This window comes from Nomascus leucogenys, chromosome 1a, assembly GCF_006542625.1.
Source record: "Nomascus leucogenys isolate Asia chromosome 1a, Asia_NLE_v1, whole genome shotgun sequence".
Classification (NCBI taxonomy): Eukaryota; Metazoa; Chordata; class Mammalia; order Primates; family Hylobatidae; genus Nomascus; species Nomascus leucogenys.
The window spans coordinates 59392310-59410818 of record NC_044381.1 but is presented as its reverse complement, the minus strand read 5'-3'; the positions used below and the strand labels follow the sequence as shown (position 1 = coordinate 59410818).

At 38.0% G+C, this 18509-nt stretch overlaps 1 long non-coding RNA gene across 1 annotated transcript; it reads left to right on the top strand.

Annotated features, from left to right (window-relative positions):
- The first annotated feature begins 517 nt into the window (after positions 1 to 517).
- On the top strand, positions 518 to 12515 carry LOC105738479. Its single transcript, XR_001114285.1, has 3 exons — positions 518 to 741; positions 1153 to 1468; positions 12408 to 12515. It is a non-coding gene; the product is annotated as an uncharacterized LOC105738479 (long non-coding RNA).
- The last annotated feature ends 5994 nt before the right edge of the window (positions 12516 to 18509 follow it).

Below are 18509 nucleotides of genomic sequence, written 5' to 3'. Positions count from 1 at the left end.
ATGTACATTTAACCTTACAAATCTCGATTCAGGGAACACTCAGACCAAACTATGTTTAGACATGTCCCATGTTCTAAAATATGCAAGCTAGGTCAGTTGCCTACACATCTAGACTGCAACCATTTCTCCCCTACCTATTCCCACTATGAGGAATTATTTCTACTGCATCATATGGTGGTATAATGTCATCAGCATGTATGGAAAGCACTTATGTATAGCTATAGGGAATGTCACATATCTACTGTAACATGTTACCTAGGATATTATTCAGTATATCACAGGTAATTCTCATTATGAGAACTATAAAAAAAAATAAATACCAGTTGTGTCTCCATATGCCTTTTCTCAACCCTCTTCTCCTTGTGAGTTTCTCAGGCTCAAAAAGGCAGGTGCTCACACTCCCAGCCTCTCTTGCAGGTTTGAATGGCCTTGATGACCCAGTTCTGGCCAGTGTGACATAAACAGAAGTTGATGTAGGGGAATTCCAGGAAAGACCTTCCGTCATCCCATGAAAGACATTAGAGCAAAAATTCTCTCCTGCCCTTTACTTCCTTCCCCACTTCCTACCTTTGATAGTTGGAATACTGGCAGGCATCTTGCCACCAAGAGAAGACAAACTAAAGGATCAAAAGCAACGTACTGAAGATGGGAGAGCAAAAGATGAAAATAACTTGGATCATTAGTGATCCTGAATGGCCACCAAATAAACCTTTGGATGCTTACCTCCACACTTCCTATTGAGTGAGATAATCCAATATCTTCATTATGAAGTCACTATTAGTTGTACATTGTTATTTATTTCTGATAGTATTCATAAGTGATACAGGATTCAGAAAGAAAATTTAATTGAAATTTATACAAAGAATTAGGAATTTTCCTAAAGATTTGGGTTTGTGTGTGTTTTTTTCTTCTCATTGTATCATGAACACAAAAATAAATAACATTTTCTTTTTTGTGGTGGCTTCTGTAAAAGTTAAATAAGTTTTTTATCTACTTGATGTAAAGAGTTTTGTTACACATTTTATTTTGTTTTAGATTTGTTGTTGTTGTTGTTGTTGTTTTGGTCTCATTCCTGACTTTATTTTCTTCTTTTTTGGCAAAAATTTCTCATTATTCCCAAAATTCCATAATTTTCTCATTTTTCTTATTCAGCAAAACACTTCTCTACTTCAAGCTTTATCACAGACCAGGACTGATCAACTAAATGTGAATAGATGTGTTCTATATCAGCTTCCCTAGAACACAAAGCCTGAATCAAGGATGAAAGGAAGATGCTTTTTGGCAAGGCATAAATTCAGAGGATCCAGGATGAGGACAAAGGCAAGTGAGCTATGCAAGATGTAAAATGATGTTTCAACAACACAAAACTGATTGTTTGGCAGTTGCATCTATTTCATGCATAGAACTTCTCCAGATGGACTACCAAGAAACATTGTGCTTCAAAGAATTTGATAAGGACTATGAAAGGGTACGTATGGTAAAGAAGAGAGAAACCAGGTTTCTTCCATTATTCTATGTTGGTCCACACTTACCCCATGGAGAATTACCTGCACACCTAGATTATATTTGACCCATTGGGAGGCACTCAGAGCCCCAACACCATGTGCTCTGGCATTCACCTAAGTTCAGATAGGATGACACAGCCAAACAATTTAGGTATGAAGCCTGGCTGAAAAGTAGAGGCCAAGTAGAGAGCTTTCTGAGGGCAAAAGGCTGAATCTGCCCTAGGTGTCCAACTGCCAGACCTAACAGACAGGCAAAGCGAATCAAATAACTGGAAGTCACAGAAGTGTCCAACACCCAGGGACTCCGAGGAGCTACAGAAGACAAGGGTATAATGTCTCAGCCACTTCCTTAAGGGGAAGCTGCTTGCTCCCCACACTGTAATTTGATTTTCCTACAGCTAAAATTTAAACATGGTGTGGTGCTGATCAAAGCAAAAAGAAAGAACAATGCCCTCATGGAGCAGAGCTGCCCCTAGACTACCTACCTATCTCTGAACGATTACATTAGAGATAAATAATTTTCCACCTAGTGTGAGCAATTGTATAAATCAGTCTTTTAGTTTCAATGGCATCAGTTCTTTTTCTTTATTTTCTTTTTTTCTTTCACAGTATTTTAATTTATGCCATTTTCTAACATTCTATATATTCTTGTAAGAGTGCTTGACTTCTTTTTGGAAGAGTGTACCTTGTGCCATTTGTTTGCAACTCCAAATCCCTACCTGCACCCTTCCACCTGCCTTCTTCCCCATTGGCAGATGACATTAATGGGCTCTTCCTTGCTTTCTGGCTTCCAGTTAGAATTAACAATGGGGATATCAGCAAGAAATCTGAGATGAGTAGAAAACAACATTACGGGATTTTTTCTGCTGGAATCCCTTGCCTCAACCTGGCTGTGTCTCTCCAATGAAGGTCACTGCTCCTCTCAAGACAGCCCTCTCAAGAAAATTTGCTCCTTCTGGGTCCTAGTAACGACTCTCTCTCTCCTCATTCCCCAGGGCCTAGAGTGGTACCAGCTCCATGGTTACTAATCCAGTGTTACTGTACTATTTCTTGTGGTTTCTATCAAGCCCACACTTCTGTAATTGGTTCTTATGTAAATACATTGTCTTGGAATATTCTTAATTTATGCTTGACATCTGTTTTCTGTTGGGACCCTGATTGCAACAAAACAAAACATTGTGTAAGTACATAAAATTTCCAGATCTCTCTCTCTCTATTCCTTCCCTTTACCATCACTGCATCTCTCATCTTTATTTGCCTTTAATGTATGTCAAGCTTTGTGGTTACTAGAAAAAGCAGTATCTAACAGAGAAGACAAACTTATGCTTTTCTGACTCTTCTCTGACTTTGTATAATTTTTCTCTTCCTCCCACATTTATTTAAAGAAGAGCCACATTCAATATCACCATAGGATCTGCAAGGGTAATGTTAGTTGGTTTCCATTACATTTCTTCACGAAAGATATTTTTCAAAACATAATGAATGCCTATATACTAGATTTTAGTCTTTACTCTGCCTTAGCTTCTGTGTAATCCTTAAAATTCTTTTAACCTCCTCAGGCCTCAGTTTACTCATTTGTAAAGTAAGGGAACTAAATAAAAAATACTTTCAAGTTTCTTTCAACCCAAAATATCTATAAATGTATTATTATAATTAGGTCCTGAATGATAAATTTATAGGTTTAAAAGACCAGCGTCTTACACAGACTTTATAGACACAAGGTACATATGTGTGCAGGTGTATTGATATATTTTTGTTTATGAAGAAATGTGTAGGTGTGTAATGCAATATCTCTCTAATCTTGCAGTCATTATCCCAACAAACTAAGCACTCTAAAATATAGCTTTTACCCAGAGAAAAGTATACAAGTGTCAAGTGTTGCAAAACCCCTGAATATCTTCCCATAGGAAGGGCATTCATTCAAAGACCATCATCAGCCTTTAATTTTCACCAAATTATGCTTCTATTAATCATCCAGACTATCTGATCTAGAGCCCAACGATTGCACAAAAGACATACAAACTTACCATTCTAATTTTTAAATTAGGAGGAAAGCAAAATCAGATAAAAAATGACTCCCCCATCTTATTATTCATTCCATCAGTGAAAGTAGTGAGAAATGACAACTGTTAGTTTTCAACTTGATATGGCACATATTAGAAAATAACCTGAGATTTAAACGAAAACTGCATATTTTGAAGTTATCAAACAAGACACTAACAAATTTCTGGTCTCTCTAAAAACAACTGAACATAGTGTTAATCTCCATGTCCGTAGGCAGGACTATTTGTTTTTCATTGTAAGTTTAGCATCTACTACATCAGCTGACCCACAGTAGGCATTCAGAATATATTTGTCAAATTAACAAATGAATAGATGAAAGAATGTACTCCTCCCTCACAATTTAAACCATATGCAATAATGATCTTTCTGTCTAAAAACATTCTGGGTAGTTTAAGTTCTAAGTCTTATACAAATGAACATAAAATTAGTGATCTAATTTTCTAATGTAAACACTTAATTGTTCCACAAAATGTATATCCAGATGCAAGCAAGTAATTGCATATGCAAAACAATAATTTGCAAGTAAAATGACTCACTTACATGTGTGAGGACATATTTTACAGGTGCAATTTAGGTGCAAATTTCTGAAATTTTGAACCCAGGCATTCAGCCCATCTAACAGTTTTACTGTGATGTGAAGAATAGAATAGAAAAGCCGTCTTGGTTCTGAAAGTGAGCACCTAGACTGCTATATCAAGCAGCTTAAGTCCTTAGGGTATTTGGGCAGGGGGAGTTAAAAATAATAACAAAGTTATTTCATTTGGGAATATAGTTCTTAACCCAAAAGTTACTGTAGGTTTAAATTTCAAATACATTTTCTCACCGGTTCATCCACTCTCACACGGAACTGCCTGCAGGCAAAATCAAGAAGTAGAGGAAATTTGTCTCAGGTCTCAGGAACCCATCTGTTGTTCTTCTGTTTTCTTCTTCTTTTCCCAATATTAAGGTCATTCCTCCATATCCAAAATTTTCAATAGTTAGCTAGCATGAGAAACCAATTCAAAGCCTTAGCACCTCATATTTCAATTATTTCTCACTCTCCTTACTAAGATCAAAATAAACTTGTCTACACATGTTAAAGAAATAATCTACTAAATCTGACATGAATAGCAATTATTAGGTGAGCTTATTAATAATACAGATTCCATGGCCCAATAGAAATAATGATTCTGTAGGGCTATGATTGGGTCTAAGAATAAATATTTTAACAATTAGTCCAGGTAATTCTGATGTAGACACCATATTTTGAGAAACACTCCTTTAAAGCTCCAGTTTTTACTTTCCAAGGTGACGTGTAACTAAAAATAAGAGTTAAACTATTAAAAGTTAGTAATAGATGATAGGTTTTAGCATGAGAATTAAAAAGACCTGAGACTTAGCTGAAATCATTGAGGCAGTCCAGCATAATGGGAGAAACTTGAATCATGAATTTAGTTGGACTTTGCTCTGAAAGTGTACTCCTCCCCTTGTGAAATATATGACAGTGGACAACTTCCTGAATTTCTCTGAGCCTCAGTTTCCTTGAGAAAGGATTTAATTAAACCTTCACTTCCAGGTTTGGGAAGATTGAATGGCAGTAAAGGAAAGAGCCCAGGAAGCTGAGAAGCACATGGAAGCAGAGCTCTGTCTCTGGAGTTGTAAAGGAGCAGCTGAATATGTCCTGAGAGCCTGGCAGTGTCAGGAACTTGGACTCAGACTGAGAGGTTTTGCAGGGAGCAATGAAAGCAGTCTAGGTGGTGAGCTGCATAGTCCAAACTCTCAGAATCAGGCCTGTATAATAATATTCCAGTGGACATCAGCACTGATAGATGAAGTTACCAGGAATTAGGTTCAAATCCTAGCATTTTCTAAGACCCCTGAATGAAAATGTAAAGCATGAGATTAAAGAAGAAAAAGAGCCCCAATTTGATTAAGTAGTGTCAACTGATGAATGAAAAGGTTCATACATTTGTAAAGCGGAGCTTTATTTCTCATAAAGGATTGCAGCCTGCAGGGTGGCCATTCTGACAGGTTGGGAAACATAGCCTCCTTCCAGAAGCCAGAAACAGACATTTCAAGGGTGGGAAGAATAAGACAGAGACATATGCGGAATGAGGTGGCTGACTATACATAATTCAATAAGCTATAGGAGGAGTCATGAATATTTATGAAAGGAGAAACATGCGCAGGTGCAATTGAGTTCATGCCTCTCCATGGGACCCCGTCTTCAAAAATGGCGGCATTAACATGATCTGAGAGTGAACTTTTCAGCCCTCTGACATCAAAAGGTGAAGCACAGGCCACAAAAACCGTCACTGCTCATTCTTTGAAGACTGGCCAGAACCACTTCGTGGTCAGTGGTTTCTTATGGGGAAGGAATGCTGATTGGTTGTGCAGAAACTGCAAAAGGGAGTGGCAGTAGTCAGGCAGTTGGGTGAAATCAGCAGTAAAATTTCTCCAAAGGGCTTGTTTCTGTTTAACCCTTAGGGAAGAAAGCCTGAGAGTGGTTAGCAAGGGAAGGGATATAATGGGACATGTCCATCCTCACATCCTGTCATGGCCAGGGGCTCAGCTTCCAAGTTTTCTTTGGCATCCCCTTGGCCAAGAAATGGTCCATTCAGTTAGTTGGGGTCTTAGAATTTAATTTTATTTCTTCATGGGTATAACTCAGTGAGCTATAGGGGATTCAAAAGAGAAATTTTAATTCCTGAAAACTTAAGAAAGTTTTATGTATTACCCACGTGATGAGCACCTGAGGTGTTCCCCCTTTGTTTGTAATGTGCTGAACAGGATGCTTTACATAGAGTAATGTGTTCAAAAAGTGCTGACTTTCTCACTAGTCACCTAGGGCAAGCAGGTCAAGGAATAAAAGTAAAAAATGAACTACGGTATCAGGCTGATCTTTCAATGCCCTGACTGACAAGCTTGCATTAAAATAAATTATGTCATTAGGAAAAAGTAAAATGTATGATTGTGTGCTGCCTACTATGAAATTTTATAAAACATGGCCCCTGCCCTCTGAATATGAATAAGGAAGGCAGATAAGGCTAGACCTCATGGAAGCTAGCTATTGATCAAGACAGATTTCAAAAGCAAATGAGAGCTTGGAAGGAGTGACTTTTCAAAACTGGAGAAAGACTAGTAGGAGACTTGCGCAGCAGTTGATGGACCACTAACATACTTTACCTAAAGTCATCTGCTACCCACTATGAAGTAAGCCATGATGCAAAGCTACCATTTCCTGTCCTCTCCTAAATAGAAACAAAAGGAGATGATTTTTGAATGAATTGTCCCACCTTATTAGTTGCCATCCAGTGAGCATCTACCATAAGCCTCGTCTGGCCCTGAACTGGAAACATCATGCATGTTTCTTATTCTTTCAATGAGGCGGATGTTATTGTGCCCACTTTTTGCAAAGAATCCAAGAATCAAGTGAAGGAACTTGCCCAGTGCCACAGACTAAGCTGGGTTCCACTCAGCTCTAACTGACACCAAAGCCTATTAGGTGCCACTGTCTCTGGCCCATGGTTTTCCATGAAGTTACTGAGCCTAACTAAAGGTAAGAATCAAGCTCCATTCCTTCCTCTGTAGTTTCTACCTCTTTTCTTCTTCATTTATCCCAAAATAATCACACTACCATTTCTACAAAGTAATACACCCTGGCATATCAGTTACATATCTGTTTTAAAAGAATAGAAAATTAATAAACAAAAGAAAATATTAATTTCAATGCAATAGCAAACAGTTTTGTTAGTGGTTGCTCTAAAATTTACTGAAAAGTAGCCTGTGGAGAATATTTCCAATTTTACTCTCTTTAGCTTCCTTCTCTTCCAGCCTAAAATCCTCAAAATAAAAGCTTATGTTGTATTTTTTTCCAAAAACATTTACTTTCTTACATGAAGAACACAATTTTGAATATTTGTCTCAAACTGTTGTAAATGGAAGCTTAAAAATAAAAACAGTATCTACTATACCCATAGCCTCTATAGTGTGGCACTTTCCTATAGAAAATGTGCTGGGGTTCAGTCAAAACACGTTTTTTCCTTTTAGTATGTGACTTAAATTGATCTTTTCTTCTACTAGTTTTGCTGAGAGTGAGATTATAATCAAATGTTCCATAACAATAGTCAAATTTTACAGCACACCATGCCTTTCATCGCTGTAACCTATCCAAGTGTTTGTCCCAAGGTGAATCTGCCTTTTACTATTGAAAAATTGATGCCGGAGACAGTTATACATCTTGCCTGAGGCCATGCAAAGCCAACAGTAGAAATACAAAGTTAATCATGGAATCAAGTATCCCTTTTTCCCTTGTGTTTACTCTTAGATATCTCTACTCCAAAAACTTACATTTTTAAGAAAAAAAAATTTTATTTAGTGCACATTTTCTAGTAAGTCCGTTATTTGGTTGTAAACTTCTTGAGGGAAGGAGCAATTCTATTGATTCTTGGTATTTAGCAATGTACATCCAATGGAAATTTGTTATAATTACATAATTAATTATATGTCTTCCTTTCCTTATTTCAGAAAGTATTTAGAGGAGCTTTCCGGAACATATAAACTTAGGATATAAGCATATAAACTTAGGATATGCTCTTTCCAGAGCATATAAACATATACAATATAACAAATTAAAAGTGAAAGTGAAATATAATGTAAAATATTGTGTGAGATGTAGAAGCAAGATGAAAGATAAAGCCTGGGGATGTGGCTAAAATGTGTTTACAATCTTGCAAAATGTTATACTGGCTACAAATGGCTCCCATATTTACTTCTAAACTCACTAATAGCAAGTAAGAAAAGGGGAATCAGATCAGTTATCCCATTCACAGAAACTGACTACTGAAAAAACCACCTACTGCCAAAGAGAAGGAATCTTCTTGATACAAAAAGCAGATACATACCCTCCAATCAACTATTACATATGTGTTAAGTAACTTGTAGTGATTCATTTTGTTTCGGTTTAGTTCGGTTGGTTGGTTGCTTGGTTTTCTACACATTTCTCTGCCTCTAGGAACTTGGCAACTTACTAATACATTTACAAGCTAGTAATACCCTAAGCTAAACAATGTCTCTTATTCATAAATTTGAGTTTAACAATATCAAATCATGTCCCTTGATGGGTTGTGAAATGCTAAAAATTGGCAGAGTGCCGTGATTACAGTCATTCCCAGGATTTGATCAATAAGAAACATTCTGATCTCTGTATTGTCTACCCACTTCTCTCTTGACCCATATAGGTTCTTAATCTTCTAGCCTTTCCTATGAAATCTAGGTTTCTGGAATTCCCCTGACACAGGTAGGCAGCAGCCAAGAGTGAAGGCAGTAGTGCCACCTGGTGCTCAAAGAGATCAGAGCTTGTACATACCTACTCTCCCACTTCCTGCTCCTCCCACCACTTCTAATAAGATTGCCTATAAACAGTACCCACCCCCTTCTTGGGCCTTCCACACTTAGCCCTTAGTATGCATTCTGCAATGCCTTCTCCCATTCATTCTCCCTCCCAGGCTGCCTTCGATGCTCATTTTATCAGTTTTCACTTGTAAACACATTGAATGGTGGGAGGAGAGTCACATGATGTGAGTAACCCCACAATCCTGGCTGGTACCAACTCCAGTGTTAAAATATAGATGTACCAAAGTAAAAATATTTATTGCATTTTTGGGCATTGAACATTGAAAGGATTCCAAATATCGAGGACCAGGGAGGAAATAAGCACAGATGCCGCCATTTGGTGGGTTGTTGTTGTTGTACATTTCAGAGACAAAATACAGTAAATGTTTTACAGACATAGTTGCATTACTATGCGTCCCCTGACATATTGTGCTTGTCACTTTATTATTTAGCATTTATGCAGTATTTTATCTGTCCTATATTATCTTTCACAAGCCTATCAAATAGACTATTTTTATTCCTATGCAGAACCTTGTCACAAATGACCAGACATGTTAAAGTTCCCTCTCATCATACTGAAAGTTCCTAGTGAAAGCTGAAGGAAATTTCAATGCCTTGTCCTTTGCCTTCTATCAACTGATTCATGAAATGACCACTAAAGTCCTAATAATGTATGAGGAAAGGAAATAGATATAAAAAATATAGGTCAGTATTCATGGAACTTTCTACTCTGATGGCCTGGGGATTCCTGAGCATCAAACGAAAATTTGTATCACAATGTGAGTGCCCTACCTAGGTTAATCAACTAGAATTAAGTTATGCACCATAGAGTATAATTATTTGATGTGTTTGTACTAAACTCCTGAGTATGGCACAAGAGAGAGGGAGAGAGAGAAAAACAGAAAGAAACAGTTTAAATGTGCGGCTAATTCCCCACACTGTTCCTTTCAGTGAGCATATACCCTACCACATGCATGTGACAGAAGATGGCGGTCAATGGTTCTCAGCCTTAGCCCCTCATGCATGTACCTCTCAGTGTGGAGCATTGAATACGTGTCTAGTTGTAAAGACACTATGTGTCTTTATTATATATAACCATGAAACATAAACTAAACATAATCCAACTGCTTTACATGTGCTTAATTAATGAAAGCGCAACTGGTCCCAATATCTGAGGGAAGCATGCTCTATGTAGGACTCACGGAGCAATAGTATGTCAGTCTCGATGTGGCATGAGTGTAGACTTAACATATTCTATTTGATGGGCTATTTAAGGTATTTTCAAGGGTGATATAACTATTTGTGATTTCCACTTTATGCCTTAATTTCAGATCCTGACACCCAAGGGGATGTAACTCAAATGTTAAAGTTGATCTGGGGGAAGGAGGAAGGAGTGTGACTTCTTGCTTACATGTGTCAGGGAAGGTCTGACAAAGGAGATAGCCTTTAAGTTGAGTCTTAAAGAATGACTGGGATTTGTCTAGGCTAGTTGGGAGGAAAGAGTACTCCAAGCAGAGGAAACAGCAATCTGCAGAGGCACAACTCTCTAAGTGACGGCATTTTCTAAGTATTCTAAATAATTTGATATGGTCAAAGGTTAAGGTACATGTGATGCTGAAACTCTGTTTTTTATTTATTGAGACATCAAAGATAATTGTTAAACAGAAAAGTAGCATGATAACTGTGTCCCAAAAAGGGGCCGTCTGGTGTCTGTGTAAAGACAGCATTTGAAGTGACCAAAGAAGGAGCAGAGATAAGTTTGGAAACTATTGCCTAGGTTCATGTGAGAAACAATAACAGATTAAACTAAGACACTGGCAACAGGAGGGAGTGGAATGTACAGTTTTTAAAGAATATTGGAGTCAGAAATGACAGAATTTGGTGACAGATTGGATGCAGGAGATGGCATTTTTCCAAATTCAAAGATATCTAAAAAGTTGATTTAGTCAAGCCCTGAAGAAGTAAAGCAGCTACATATTTATAAATTTGCTCCAACTCATGAGAGGGGTGTGGGAGTTAGAAATGTACCCAAAAGCAAATCACCAATTAAGGATCCTAGGAAGAATAACCTTCATTGATTTTACAGAGAACCTTTCCCAGAAACAGCCATACCAAAATTGCTTCTCCATTAATTATAAAACAATAATTCTTAAAAGCCTTGCCTATGATATCAGTCAAGGTCCAAAATACAAAATTAAATATGAGAAACCATACCATATTTTGGAATTTAATGTATGGAAAAACAGTCTCTACTAAGAAAATTGTCTTACTTAATAAAAGACTGCATAAAAGATATATCTCTCTTTTTTCCTAGGCTTACTAGGAAGCTCAAAATTAAAGTTAAAATCAGTCTTAGGGCCATGTGTGGTGGCTCTCACCCGTAATCCCAGCACTTTGGCAGGCCAAGGCAGGAGGACCGTTTGAGCCCAGGAGTTTGAGACCAGCCCTAGCAATATAGCGAGGCCCTGTATCTAAAAAAATTTTAAAAACCAGCTGGGCCTGGTGGTATGCACCTGTAGTCCTGGCTATTCAGAAGGCTCAGGTGGGAGGATCATGAGCCAAGGGGTTAAGGTTACAATGAGCTATGATTGTGCCATTGTACAATCTGCCCAGGCAAAAGAGCAAGACCCTGTCTCTAAATAAATAAATAGATAATAAAATCAGTCTTGATGAGATGGTTAATTATATGTGTCAACTTGATGAGGCCATGGTAGCCAGATACTGGATCAAACATTATTCTAGATGTTTCTGTGAAGATTTTTTTAGGTGCAATGAACATTTAAAACAGTAAACTTTGAATAAATAAAACAAATGAAACAAATTATTCTCCACAATGTGGGTTGGCTTCATCCAATCAGTGAAATACCTTGATAGAAAAAGACTGATCTTTCTCAAGGAAAAGAGAATTCTGCCAGCAGGCTGCATTTGAATCTGAATTGTGAGTCTGGGTCCCCAGCCTCCCACCTACCCTGCAGATATGTGTATTAAGAAATATATATATACAGAGAGAGCAACATATATATAGAAACATATGTATACAGCATATATGTACAAATATATCTATTTAGCAGATATATAAATATATATACAGCAGATATATATAAATATAAATATCTACTATGGGTTCTGTTTCTCTGGAGAACTGTGACTAATAGACTCAGCAACTATACTGGTCCTGACAATTTCTTTTCCTTCTTTTGCAAAATCTTAATTTTTTGTTTGTTTTTATGCTTGTTATATATATCTTATTGTAAATACATCATGTTTGGGGGATGTCTTTCAAAATTAGAAAATGTGTTTTGAAATTTAAACACCCTAAAATCAGACAGACTATGCTATGTACTTTTATTTTTCATGTCAATTCTTAAACAACACTGTGTGATAAATGATATAGTCCTTCAATAAAGAGGAGAAAATTGAGCCTTAGGAAATTTACATGACATTTTTAACTTCCAAGCCCTGCAGATAACAGAGCTGTGATGGAACTCGAGATCTAAGTGATTCTAAGTGACCCCCCAACACACAATGAAGCCTCTGCAAAGAAAAGCTTAAATTAAAATAGAACACAAACTCTGAAGGCCTTTGCTAGACTTATTTTAAGTGAAACCTCTTGTAACTCAATTTACCTTTTTGCTAGGAAATGACAACTTCTAAATGAAGTATTCTTTCTTACAAAGGACAGGAATCAATCACACAACAAGTTAGGCCAAAAGAGGACAGTGGTTCTTTCTTGAATTCTCAGGATCGAAATCAAAGTTTCTGGGCCTCAGAAACTACAGGAAGCAGAAACTCGAATACTTCCCAGTCTTTTTCCCACCCCCATATCTTCTTTCCCCTCATCTAAAATTTGGATTACTTCTTCTCTCCCTCTTCAGACAAGGTTGCTGGGTTTCCTGGGCCACATGGCTGAAAATAGCCAATGACAAGAGCACCTGGGTTTATATTCTATGAGTTTCAATAGACAGGTAAAATATATATTTTTTTTTCTGAAATCAACTTTCAAGGAAAGACATTGGTTAGTCCAATTTGGATCAGGTATCTACATCTAGTAAAATTAGTGGAATCAGAGGCTTTGGGTATGGAGTAGATAGCATGTGTCATGTGATGAGCAGAATTACCAAAAGTGATCCTGAGAGCTCCTTTATAATTGCCTGAACAATGAACCAGCTAGGCCCAGAGTTGGGAGAGGGCAGGACAATGGGGAGAAAGGTGAAAGGAAGATTCCCTCTTTCTTCTCTCAGTGGGGGCTGCTGCACTCCCTTCTCTCTGTAGGAGGTAACTCCCATTATCTCTCAAGTTCCCAAGTGTTGGATAGTTGGAATTACTAAATTCCCGATGTGAACGGCTGGCACTCAAATCCACATTGTCTAATACCAAAGTACACTGGTTATCCTCCACTGATGGTAGCCCTCATGATTTCTCTATAAGAAGAACACCCCCAGGAGCATGAAGTCCCCCTAATGGAACACAGATAACTCCACATTGCCTGTCCAGTAGGGCATCCTGGCCCTGGGAAGTCTCTCTGTGGGAAAAGAGGGGAAAAAGGCTAGACCGTCTCAGCTAATCCTGTCCTTGTAATTTTCTTTTTTGCTTTATAAAGCCTATTCCTTAAAGCAGTGATTCTGATTCCTCAGGTGTGATTCCTAGACCAGAAGCATTAGCGCTAGCAGGGAATTTGTTAGAATTGCAAATAGGTGGACCTGACCCTACACCAACTCAAATCAGAAACTCTGGGAGTGGAGCGCGGAAATCTACTTTACCAAGCACTCTGTGTGATTCTGATGTTTGCTAAAATTTGAGAACCACTAAATTCATGCCATGTGATATTGTGGAATTAGTCCTGATCCCTTAAACAATATCACAATTTTCCCAAATGGGTCAGGTGCTCAACCCAAGATCAATCAATGTTCAAGTAAAAAGGTTGTGTTGTATTAACATGGTGGCTCCCACTGAAACCATATAAATGATATCTCATCCTCAATCTTACTCCTTTTCTCTACTGGAGGGAGGTAAGAGAAATGTGAACTTAGAGTGGTCTCGTGTACCAACAACTTCTGTGGTTCTCATCATATTCTGAGCCATGGTGTTGGCATCAAAGAGGTCTAAAATAAATTTCTGTGCCCAACATCTTAACTCAGAACTTCGAGTGGTCTTGTGTACCAACAACTTCTGTGTCTCATCATATTCTGAGCCACAGTGTTGGCATCAAACAGCTCCAAAATAAATTTCTGTGTCCAACATCCTAACCAGAGATACCCCTCACAAACACACCACAATTCATGTTGTCTTAGACATACATAAATGCTCTAACACAAAAGTGTCTATACAATTACCTGACATTACATTTTGTAGTGCTTATGTCCTACCCATGATTTCTTGCACCAGCAGCTGCTGAGTAAATCAAGATTGATCTCCTAGGACTGAACATCCTCCACTACTTTAAGTTAAAAATATCAGCTTGTTACCTTTTTTCATTATTCTTATTATCTTTTAACCTTATTCTTATCCTTATTTCCTTTATTCCCTATTCCCATTCCACAGCCAAATCTCTTCTAGGGAATTAAAACTATTGGCCAACATGCCAGGTTAGAGGAGGTTTGGGATGGAAGTTGATACCCAAATCTTAGCACTCTATCTCTTCAAAATTCTATCCCTTCAAAAAGAAAGCACAGCATTTATTTTATTGCTCAAAGTGCAGAACTCTGTGGTAAACTGGACTGGAAAACCAGGCACAGATCTGAGGCTAAATTCTAGCTTCCACATGAATGGAGGCTGGCCAAGTTCATAGAGCAAATCTCAAACTGAACAGCTTAACCAAAGGCCTAGCAGGATTAACGGAAGGCCAGACTTGATCTCTTAAACTTGAGCATGCATTAGAATCTCCTGAAGGACTTATTAAAACACAGATTTCTGGGCCCTACCCACACAGTGTCTGAGTCACTGCCTCTGGGGTAGGGCCCAAGTATTCACATTTGTAAAAGTTCCCAGGTGATGCAGCTGTTGCTTCTAAGAACCCCGCTTTGAGAGGTAATGAGCTATGTGGTTTACAGTGTACTTACAGGGAGCAAAGAAGAAAGCTCACTGTATTAAGTGCAGAAAGTTCCAAAAATAAGTTAGAGTCAAGCCAAAAACGAATGTGCTATGATTTGGGGACACTGAGGTAAACCAGGATATGTTACCCCAAAACATGCCTCTTTGACACAAAAATTATTTGGGGCTGAAGCAATTAAGAAGCAAAAAATTCAAGAAAAGCTCTCTCTACCACCCTATTTTCTGCCTAAAGGAGGGATATAACTTCTTCTTTAGTGGGGATGACACTAGACTCTTTACCCAGAGACAGCGCCAGAGGAGTTCCAAAACAAACCTTCCTCCATACTTTCCTCCCATATATTTTCTTACCCACAGCTCCCCACTCCTGGAAACCTAAAAACCATTTTCCTTTGTTTTGTCATTTTTCTGCAAATGTGTTGTTCTTTGTTGTAGTTGCTACAAAAACCAGAGTTCTAAGCCACCACTTTGAGTTACTTTTCCCTGAGCATTCTCCTGTGTGATATGTTCTATGTGCATTAATAAACTCTTTTTCTCATGTTAATCTTTTTGTTAAAAAGCCCCTGCTAAAACCTCTAAAACAGGTAGAGGTTACGTTGTGCCTTCCCTCCAAAACCTAAAAGTAATTTGGATTATGCATGAACTACAAGTGAGTCAGAGAGGAAAGGAAGTTAGAAGAGAAAAAGCATGAAACAGTCTACTTTCTTTTGGCTAAAGTTGAAACATGGGAAGAAAAAGAGAAGGGTTTCTTCAGTCTTTCAACAATTTTAGTCACTGTTATTCTCCTGGACCTGAAAGTCTACATTCCCTTTCCACGTTTCCCTCTCCCCATGACGTCTTCTTCTCAGGCTTCCCCTTTGGATCTTCTTCTACAGCTCAAACACCTCCCCAGTATCCAGTCTTTTCAAGGCCTACTGTGATCTAACCCCTTTCATCAGACTTTAGGCAGCAGAAGTCCCTATTTGCTTCAAAGTATTTGTAAAATAAATTTACATCTGCTATGTGTAATTGAAAAAAAAAACACAATTTAGAGCAAAAACAGCTGACTTTTTATATTCCAGCTTTCCAGGAAGAACACTTAAATTCGTAGCAGGGAAAAAGGCAAAGCTATTATGACCACTTTTCACTTACATAGGTGGTGTAGGAGGGGGTCATACCTAAGACTAGGATCTCATGAAAGAAAAGAGATAGTCATTACAAAGATCGGGCAAGTGTTACATGTGATTAAAACACCTACATTTGAAATGCAGAACCTTTGTTTAGTCAAGTAATGTTATGAGGTTTTGAATAAGCAAACATAGAACTGGGTAAAATGTAAGGAAGGGGAGGAAGGAGTTGAACTTCATGAAGAAGCATGAAAACTTAAACATGGAGGTTGAGGAAGAAGAGCTATGAATAGGTAAGAAGGAAGAGGAGAAAATGAGAGGAGAAGGTCTTAGAAACCTACAACACAGAGCAGTCCATTGGGGGACTGGGGACCTTTTTGGTAGAGGGAGGTCTAATATTCAGTATGAAGCTACTGGTTCTTCTGGGATATAACCTCCCTGTATTTCTTCCAAGCCTCATGAAAAAATGTGATGCAACTGCTTCGCATATGATACAATGGAAAAAGAAAAGTTCTGCCTTACCACATGGCAACAACTGACTAGCACTTAGTAGCAACTAAGCCAACCCCATCCTGCCTTTAGATGGCACCTGTCCTGATACTTTCCACTGCCCCATCCCTATGTGGATTGGCACAGGGCTAATAGGAGCAACAGCCACTGGGTGCAATATTTGAGTCACAGAGCAAAAAAGGGTACTGAGGAAATAAGCCCTGATGATTGGTGGGGATTCAGGGGAAGGCACTGTATTCCCAGCGGAAAGGGAAATAGTAGTAAAGGGCCCCACAAGAACGAAGAAATCAGGAAAACATGGGCAGTTGATCCTTGAGTTGTACTAATTCTAATTGGTTGCCCTTGAATCCTCAGTCTTCATTCCTGAAGCACTATGCAGATCTAGAGAATCTATTTGAACTTTCTCGTTCCAATTCTATCTTTACATAGTTTACTTGGAAGCTTTGACTGGGGAACATTCCAAAGCCTTGTGTTATTTCTCTTTGCAGATCTTGTTGGGACAGGTCATTCTTGTTCCTATGCAGTTATGCATATGCAAAGGTTAGTGTATCAGGTGACTTTGCAGCATAAATTAATTGTAAATCCTACTCGTTTCTGAAGTTTGACCTAATCCTCCAACCTTTTAATGTTTCCACCTCCCATACACCCAGTTCTATGATTGGCCTACAGATGGCATGTCTACTTAATATCAAAAATAGAGTTCAAAGATCAAACTAGATGATCTGTCTATTCTCAAACCAGGTGGATCTTGTTTAGTCAGCCCACAGAGTTTGTAAAAAAAAAAAATAAGCCAACCTGTGTATATCAAAAGACTAATGTAAAAGTTCTGATTTCCTGTTTCTTTAGAAAGATCAGATCTGGCAAACTTTCAATGGAGCATACACTGCCCATTTGCCTCAACTGACCCACCTTGCGTCTTTATGTTACCTGCCTGGCAAGCCATTTGAGTTTTGTGCACTGAGCCGATGTCTGTTCAAACAATTCTCATTATGGAAAATGGTACGTCTCAAAAGGCAGCCAAAACTATTACCAGAGTGTTCAATTGTTAGAAAGTTTATCTTCGTACTGAATAAAACTCTATTTCCATTAAACTTAAATTGAATTTACCAAATGTCCACCTTCTAGTCTTGGATTTACCTCCCAAATCTAAATGGCATTGCTTTAATTACTAACAGATAGTCATCAGTTCCCACAAGACTTCTCCAATCCAGGCTAAACATTCTAATTATTTTAACCTTTCCACTCATGCCAGTGATTCTCAACCTTTTCTCCTTTCGGATCACTTTCCTCTGGATATTATCTAGACATTAATAACAAAAAAGAATTGCCACCATCCTCTTTGTCATGATGAAATTAATATCCATATTAAACTATATTGAAAAGTCATCACTTTCCCTTTTTTATATTAATATCCATTTTTTATTATTTTGATACATTTGACTATTACTTGATCCCCTGCCAGAGTAATGCAGATATGCCTCAAAAATTATGACTGTCAGGGACAGAAGCCATATTATATTCATTCTGTCCATTCTGTATCCATAATAGATTCATCATAATGTGCTGAGTGTAATACATAAATAATTACGCAAGTAAGCACTATTTGTATACTCTTATTTAAAATGGGTTAAGTTGACAGAGCTAACGATTAACATGAGTAAATTAAGATAACATAAGGAGGATTGTGTGTGCACGCACACGTGTGTGTGTGTTTGTGTGTAAGTGGAAAAGCATCTTTACCTACCTTTTTCTGTAATTTTTATAGACATATAGGAAAATTAAATGTTAGAGCCTTACATGAGCTTAGATGAATTAGGAAAATGACAGCTTGAAAGTATGAGTGATCTTCCCATGGTCACAGAGGTAATTACTGACAGAAGCAGACCTAGAATCCAGGTTTCTT